This window comes from Lingula anatina, chromosome 5, assembly GCF_051362555.1.
Source record: "Lingula anatina isolate TDL-2025a chromosome 5, LinAna3.0, whole genome shotgun sequence".
NCBI lineage: Eukaryota > Metazoa > Brachiopoda > Lingulata > Lingulida > Lingulidae > Lingula > Lingula anatina.
Genome location: NC_141771.1, coordinates 6,080,463 through 6,089,651, shown reverse-complemented (window position 1 = coordinate 6,089,651; position 9,189 = coordinate 6,080,463). Strand labels below are relative to the sequence as shown.

The following is a 9,189-nucleotide window of genomic DNA, read 5'->3' as shown; positions in this document are numbered from 1 at the left end:
TCAATTACCCCTTGGGTGCACAGGCGACAGATTCTGTCGCACCTTTCAGTTTTTGGCCTGGTGTGCCGCCCAGTTTCGATGTGGAGTTTATGGTCACTAAGACGTAGTTTAGCAAGGGTTGACAAGGTGTCATAATTTGTTATTTTATCAACATAAGTTGCCCTTTCACACTTTTGGTTAAGTATACGGAAGAGAGACAATTTACTGCTGGCTTGAAGTTTGCTATTGCATATTTGGGTAAAGTGGTCAGTTTGTCTTTGTTTGAAAATTGTGGTGAAGTTTTTTGGAGGTGATTGGCTAAGCCACACATCTCCAAGGCCAAATGTGAAAAGGATTTTTCGAATCCCCTCAGACCATGACATAGAAGCTGGTCTGAGTGTGTGGACTGCGGGAGGAACATAAGGTGTCAGCAACTTGTAACTATTTATCTCTTGTATGTATGCGAATAACTGGTGCAAAAACAATGTGTGGCCTTGAGACACTTGGTAGTGGGTACGTCCCTTAAATGGTGGCTCAAAAACAAAAGATGATAAACCTCAGTGCAGTTATGGATAATAACACGACCAAAGAACAACAGACACACATAAAAGACATTATAATAGGTCACCATTAAAGAGATTTTGTACAATAACTTGTCTTCCACATATAGGGACAATGTTCCAGATTGACAAAACAGATCAATAGTGACCCCAGAACCCTGTATGATAATGCCCTTGTGTGATTCTCGGTATGAAGAATATTCTTGTTCGTTTTTACATAGAAGTAGAGAAAATGGAATGCCAACTCCCGCGAGATTTGTATTGCCCTCTGTGTTATGAGCTTGTGACCACGAGAGTTGGGCGAGAGTTGGGTAGTTTTACTTCCGGTCAACTTCTGTTGCACTACATGTGAATGGGGAGCAGGCGTGCTAAGACAATTGAGCGTCATTTTGACAGATTTTTGGTTCAATTTGATTAATAATGGCCTCGAAGTTGACATTATTGGAGGTAAGTCTGTCTCTTAGCTTGATTAAACGAAGCTGGATTGCAGCATGTGGATAAAATCGACGATAATCGAGCGATCTCACACAAAGCACGTGGACAGCCGGCAGAGTTTTACTTTCCCTGTCGTGATCAAGTAATGATATATCTGTACAGCAACGGAATATTAGTCCGTACTAGCCGTGAACTGTAGTTTGACTGCACATCATACTTGAAAAAAGTCGGAATAAAATTCTGTCCCTTAACTAGGGAATTTGCTATTTAATGCTTTTGTTTACAACTAAATACAAGGCTGCTAGCAATTTTCCTGCCAAGGAAAAGGCGACCCAATAATTTTTTCTACCGATATTAAATCACCTCATTAAGTTAAATCCTACTCACATTCATTATCATTAAAATTTTGTAATTGTTGTAAGTTATTTTTTCCAAAATTTTAAGTAAATTTTCTGTTTATAGGATGATTTTGAAGAGAGATTCAGTATGCTGCAACTCGCCGTACAGAGCACCACGCAACCAGTAGCACCACCCTAGTATGTTGCAATAAATAAAAATAACCATCTTTCTGAATATTTTTTTTTTGTTTGAGAACATTTTTATATGATGAAACATTTTATAGTTACATGGAAATTGGTACAGTACATTCCTTTTCGTTAGATATTATGCATTTACATTAATAATGAAACATGATACAAATACAAAAATAATTTGTTGACAGTGCTTTTGTAAATTTACTACTTCAGGTGACTGAAATCTCACAATTAGTGGAGCAATCCCTGGAAAAGCTGCATCCAGCATTTTGTTGACATACAGCAGCTATAAATATGCAAAAGGAAACTTCAAAAGGTACATTGTTAAAGAATATATTTATTTCAGTATTTCAAGGCTTTTATCAAAATTACAAAGTTCCAAATATGTATCAGTTATAGTAGCAATAACAGCTGTTACTGCATACATAATAACAATAATAGCAAATGAATTTTACTCTTGACCTGCATATAAAATTTTTATATTTCTATGGAATGTTTTCTTGTCTACTTTGATCAATCATCAGTATATGATAAGAACAGTTTAATTTAGAGAAATCAGATATAAATACATAAAGCATCTTCAGCTGAAACATTTAGAAAATACAATGATTTCAGTTTAGAGATATTTTGCAATTGTTTAATACACTCTTGAACATGGTAATATTTCAGTCTAATGTTCAAGAAATCCAAAAAATAAATTATTTCCTGTGCCTTAATTATACCACGCACTTTCAAAACTATATAAAAATGTTTTTACTTGTTTTCCATGTAATACATCATGCCTCATCTATCTTTAAAAGCATTTTATAGTTTGTTATTTTCTCCTCTGTTTATTTCATTTTTTTTATTTTATTATTTTTTAAATTTTATTTATTTATTATTATTATTATTAATTTTTTTTCTACTCTTAGCTGCAAACCATGGGTTATCTGATGCCATCACCTAAGATAGCTAATTTGGAAGTGCTTGATTTTACACCTTAAATTTTCCTTAAATAATATCAGCACCTGTTCACACAGTTTGAAGCCTCATACATCTGACCCATAGAATACTATTGGTGCAATTAATTTATTTTAAAGTGTAAATGCAATATTGGGTTGAACTTAATCACAATAGTATTTCAACCTGTTTCTAATAATGGTAACTTTTCCTTGCCTGCATAGTTTATTATAATGGTAACTTTTTCTTGCCTGCATACTCGATTTTTTTCTCAGCTCTTGTTCATGTTATACTATGGATTATTCTTTAATATATGGTGACAGACAGTGAAAGTGCATCAGAAAACTTTCTTGTCCTTTTTTTAATGAGAATCGATTTCAACTCTCTTTTGGTCATAAAAGAGTGAAATGTGTGACTGAATAATGTGTCATATTTCACATGAAAACTGTCATTTTCTTAATGTGCCAAAGGAACTTAAAATATTATTTGATAAATAAATGCTATGATTTTATTGACTGTCAGTATACATTTAAAAGCCAATGTTTTACATAGCCATAGTTAAAAATAAAGATGTCGTATTGAAACGGATTTCTCAAACAGCAATATTCTTGGATATGTCAAAATCTGGAGTCAGACATACAGTGATTGCGAAAGAGATTGAAAACTTACCAGACATGTGGGCTGGAGCAAATTAAATTTTGTCAGCCCACACCTTTTTTTACCGGCCCACAACAAAATAATCAAGCTGTATATTTTCACTTCATTTTTGATGAATATTATTGTCTGGCATTTTAAATCGTTGCTTTTTAATTTTCAGGCCAGATGTAATAGGATGTTTAAAGGTTTAAGTTTAAACGTCTTTCATTTTGGTTGCTTTCTGGCATTTAAGTTTTATCCTTTTTACATCTGGGTTGCCTATCTTAATTTCTAATCTTTTAACACAAGATCATGTATCCTTTGTAAATTTTATTCCAATTTTTGACTTAAATTAAAACATAAGTCATAGTGAAGTGGAGCTTCCAACTTTTGTAACGTTTTTTAGATTTTCACTCTTGGAAAAATGCTTGTCTGTTAGCAGGGATTGTCCTGGGTCAAAATCTGGTCGGGCCATTTTGGCCCACTTGGTCAAAAAAAGTGTGCTATTTTTTAAAAATGTGTGCCGTGAATTATTTAAAGAAAATTCATTGTATTTCAATATTTTTTATATGATTAAAATCAATGAAAAAAAGGCTTAATGCTACATCTGAAGTCCTAAATAATTGTAGTGTGTGGAAAAATCTTCCAAAATAAACATACTGTCTGAAAAATTGTACAGTACTTAATGGAAAAATCTTCAGAATTGATAATTGCACTATGCCAAATAATTGCACTACATGGAAAAGGTAGACAAATCCCATTTTTATTGTAAAATAAAGCTATTGCTCTCATAGCAGGCCCGTAGCCAGCAATTTTAAAAGGGGGGGGAGGGTCTTTTTCCATAAAAACGCCATGTACCTAGATCAAATTTTACCAAGAGTGGACCTTTTGTCAGCATAAGAGGCGGTTCTTTCGAAACCCCTGAACCATCCCTGGCTACGGGCCAGAGTCTGAAAAGAATTTTTATTCAATATCTAAGACTAAAGTTTAGATGAATATACTGTAATGGACAGTTTTGCACCCTGACTGTGCCATTGCGGATTTTCCGCATGGAAAATGATGTTGTCCCTCATTTTGACCGCTAAAGGCGCAATATGACTTAAAATATCCGTTAAAATTAGTTAAGAGCACCCATCTAAAAAGCAAATGAATATTTCTCCTTTTCACTTATCGTTTACTCAACATGCAGTCCGACGGAAGCCATACTTGTTTACCCAGCACGTGTAGTTAGGTGTTCTCAGAGGTCCACGCGTGGCCAGTCGTAAGCAGTTTGAGCGGCCTGTTTTCAGAGTCTTGAGCAGTACGTTTTTCATTGACCTGTAGTTGTTTCAGTTTCGATACATTTTTTTGTGAAACGGGTCACATGTCAGCCCTCACACCATCGCTACGCACACTTCAAGCGACATCATAATGTACGTAGACCTTTATTACAAAACGCGCCAGTATGGCGCAAGTTAAAGTTTTACTTGCGAATAGTGCGTACTTAGAGCTTTACGATAAATTCAAATATGAGGCGAGGTGTCTGTTAAAGAAACCGACTTTAGTCCGTCGGACATGTGGGCCGATGAGTTAAAAGGGTTTTCCAGCCCACAGAACTTTTGCCGGCATATGGCCGTGGTCCGACGGCTTTCGCAATCACTGGACATAATTAGTTGTACTCTGCCATTAGTACTTTTAAAAAACGTGCATCACTAGCATACAGTTCTAATTTAGTTTCAGGTTTCTGCAACCTTTTGGGACAATATATATCTCCCTGTTTGGTAAAGAAGTCCAAGGTCTCCAGGCTGAACAGAGAGGCATCCCAGTCAGCTATCTTCAATGCTACAACCAGCATACAAGACATTACAGCAGTCTGGTTGGCAGTTGAGATCTTCAGTTAAGTCCTGGATGCACATTTCATCAGCCCTACTAGTGCAGAAAATGTTGTCGATTCCATCAAACGGACAGAGGTAGACATCACACACTATAATGATTGGTGGTTTTTGTAGTCAGCAAACTGAAACATAGATGAAGGGGAAGTGATAACAGGGAAAAACTGAGTCAACTCGGAGATAAAAGTACACAGCCAGAAGCAGACATTGCAGGCTGCTAAGTCACAAGGCATACTTGCATCTATCACTACAAATGCAGCCTATGTTGATGGAAATGAAAAAAATTTAGGAAAAAATTTCCTATACAGATACATTTTTCCAATGCTCTAATTCTGTTATTCCAGACTGCCATTTTAGTTCTACATAACATGCTAAATGTACAAATTCTGCCCTTATTATGCACATTTCTTAATTTATAGATTTCTATTTTAAAGTAAGGATAGTCTCAATTTGTATGTAACTACAATCATTTTCACCATACATGTGTGCACTGCTAAATGTCTGATGTAAAAAATAAAGCTTTGAAACCGAGACATAAGTCCTCATTTGGTAAGCAAACAGCAATGTTGAATTTAAGTTGTAATACGGAGGTGAAAGGGATGTTAATTCATTTCAATCGAGTTCAATAAACTTTCATGAGATAATATTCATCCCCCAATTATACAGCCTGAATGTACACATACATTTAATGAAACAGTGCTTCAAAATAACTGGAACAGATCTTGACTTTCTCAGGATTGAAGTAGCTGTCACATCTGTTGATGCAGTGGATCAGCTGACTTCTCCATTTGTCTGAAACCTCAGACACTCCTGTGGATATGAAAAGTTACATGTACCACCTTAATTCTTGTACTCGCCTTAGAAATGGGAGTTTCTTTGTGGAATCAAAAGCTGGCATATGAAGGTGTAAAATATTGAACATTATGAGATTTAATAAATTGTCGTTTTATATATAATTATTGTGAAAGAAGTAAGTTATTCAACTGTGAAAAGGTGCAAAAGAGATAATAATAAAATGGTTTGCTTGATTATTATTTTGTGTTGCTTCAATTTTACCTTAGGCAAGCTGTGGAAAGAAAGACCCTTGCACTTCTGTGAAGAGGCACTGCATAGAATAACACAACAGAAACTCCTTCTTGACACCCTTGAAAAGAACAGAATAAAAATTTACATTTCTAATAAAGGGTCAAAACACGGTATTTGAAATGTCTCTGACGGGACATTTTAGAGACAATTTTAAAAATTACAGTTGGTAAACGATCCACATGGTTACTTTTAAATACATTTTTATTTAGCTAGACCATAAAGGATTATGTAAAACAAGCAGCTAATTTGTATTGAAATTAATGTGGGAATGACAATCACTTAAAGGTCTGTCTCTGACGGGACATTTTTGACCCCTGTATTTTTTTACTAAAACTCCAATGCAAAATTCTCTTTGAAATTTCATTTAACCAAGACTTTTGTGATTCATATTGCAAGGTACAAGTCTTGGGAAGCAGTTAATGCACAAACAGGCCAGTTTTGTTTACTTTCCTTGGCAGCATAGGCTGTTAAGTGTAAAAAGTCACTGTCTCTGACGGGACGTCTCTGACGGGACACTTTTGGGCACTATTGAAAAATCTTAGAAAAGAGGTTTAAAAAGACACATTTTTGTATCCAATGAATCTTACTTGATGGTTATTGCAAAATAGCATTTCTGTACATTAGAAAAATCACCAGATGCAATATGTTTAGAACATTAATTAATTATCATGACACAGCGATAAGGCACAGTATAATTTTCATGTAATCCACTGTCCATTACTGCTATTTCTCAATATCAATCAACATTGTCCATGATAGTTCACATAATAATTCCTGTTTTTTAATTAGTCTTAGAACACATATCTTTTCTGCACTTTAGAGATTTTTTCAACCAGTCACCTTAACAGGTGATGGAAACAAGTTAAGTCCACGAGTGTCTATGCTAGGCATTGGAAGGACTTCCTTTGCATCTTTTATGGGAATCCATGCTTTGTCTTCTGTGGCAGGGTACACAAAGTTTCTTTTGCCAGAACCTTCAGTACGTAAGAAACTGACTTTCACTTTGCCGTCTTTAGTGTCATGGATGACCTGACCTAAGAATTGTTGTACTCCTTTCCTGGCAGCAAACTCCGCAATGACAAAATCTCCCTGGTGAGACTGAGCTGTGCCTTGACCGACATTGTCATAGTGCGGATGTGCAGGCAAATCTAAGTCCACAGTCATATGAATAAGTTTAGCATATTAAGAGGGTTGCTGGTACAAAGAATTGGTTGACACAAGAACATGTCCACGGGTCTGGGTCTGGGGCTGAAGCTGTTGGAAGTGTTGAATTCCTGGAACAGATGGACAGTTTTCCCAGCGACTGCTGATGGGCGCGGTAGCTGCTACAATATCTGCTGCAGACTGGTGCATTATGTTGACATTGGGGCATAATTCTTTGCCAGTCAAATAGAATTGATAAGGTGTGTCTACAACCATTTTTCTCTGGAGCACTGCTCTCCAAACCTGATGTTTCATTTCCCCTACGATCCCATCCACTGGTCCTTTGCCATGGGCAGTGGTATAAAAAGTACCACTGAGCTTCCATACCAAAATCTCCCTCATGATAGTACCATGTTTAGACAGTAAAAACCAACTTTTGAATTGACTGGGGGCTCGGGCTCCATCTGACCAGTAATGGACTTTGCTGAATGAATGCTGGTGTTGGAGGTCTTCAAGAATGGCCTTATTACAAGTGAAGACGGGCTGTTTGTTATGATGCAGTTCATCAGATACCATAAAATATGGTTGGAGCTGGAGGTCTCCTTCAGACTCTCTTCTAAATCATGCACATACAGTGAACAGAATGACCTGCTCACAGTTCTAGTGCTCTGACATGATCTCTGACGGCAAATGTCAACACCTAATCACTGACAGTCAACCTAGCTAATAATCAGTAATGGTTAATGAATTACCCAGTAATGATCAGTTGCAAAAGAAAAATAAGAAATGTAACACACCAGAACATTTGAAAATGATTCAATTGAAGATGTAAAACCTCGTGTTTCACATCTGTCAGAAAATGTCCCGTCAGAGACAGAAAATGTCCTGTCAGAGACAATGATAAAATGTGGCAATAAATTCACTGTAAATTGTTTTAATTTTGTAATTTTTAGCTATAATCATTACTTATCATTATTGAAAAGAGGATTTTAAGTTTCATTTATACAACCTACCAGATGTGGAAAATATGAAAACTTTTTGAAGTCAAATGTCTCTGACGGGACACACCACTCCTAGTGCTAAATAATTTTTTACTCAAAATAAGTGATAGGCGGCAGTTTTCTATGTTAAACTATTACTTCTGATTAGTTTAACATATTTGGGTGATAAAAACTTGAAAAAACAACCTAATATCTGACTCAGGCCAACATGACCATGTGTCCCGTCAGAGACAATTTTTTTTTCCTTTATGTTTCCCAGTAGCTCACAGAAAAAGTACTGGGAGTATATCAATGAAACTTACATTATCTGAAAATTTGATTTGTTTTCTACAAAAATGTAACAATTTTAAATTTCAATGAAACAAAAAAAAATTTGACACCCATGGCACCGTTACCGTGTTTTGACCCTAAATTATTATTATTATTAGTCCTACAAAGTCAGGTATATCTTAATTATATGTTGAAGCTATATCTCCAGGAGTAATAACCAGCTATAACTGATCTAGTTTAGTGTTGCAATGATCCTCTGGTGGTATGGCACAACTCCAAGTATGACTTTGATATTTCCATTTTTTCTTATTAAACATGTTCGTATTTTGCTTGTACAAATGCATAAAATGAAAAGGGGACAACTAAATATGTAATATTTATATGTATAAATATTCTGTGCTTTTATTAACAGCTTGGATAACGACATTTAGTTCACAGATTTCTCGAAGACCGTGCATGGACACTTGAGGGATAAACGGAAAACAATCGGCGTCAGACGACCATTGTATTCAAGGACAGATCATATCATGAATGAGCCTCTCACTCCTTAAATTTACGCTTAAAAAACACAATATTGTATTAAAATACAAAAGTTATTACTTACATTGCTAAATTATATTCCGTGTTATCTTCGACTTCGGTAATACACTCTGTCACACGCACCAAATAAAGCGCTTTGGGTTTTAATGATTCCGTTTTCACACCATAAAAACTGCAGTTAGAATGTCCAGACTCC

The 9,189-nt window shown here is 35.7% G+C and overlaps 1 long non-coding RNA gene across 1 annotated transcript; it reads left to right on the top strand.

The window, feature by feature from the left end:
- Positions 1-846: 846 nt before the first annotated feature.
- On the top strand, positions 847-5,984 carry LOC147761539 (uncharacterized). Its single transcript, XR_015334515.1, has 4 exons — positions 847-986; positions 1,437-1,510; positions 1,721-1,823; positions 4,796-5,984. It is a non-coding gene; the product is annotated as an uncharacterized LOC147761539 (long non-coding RNA).
- Positions 5,985-9,189: the final 3,205 nt, after the last annotated feature.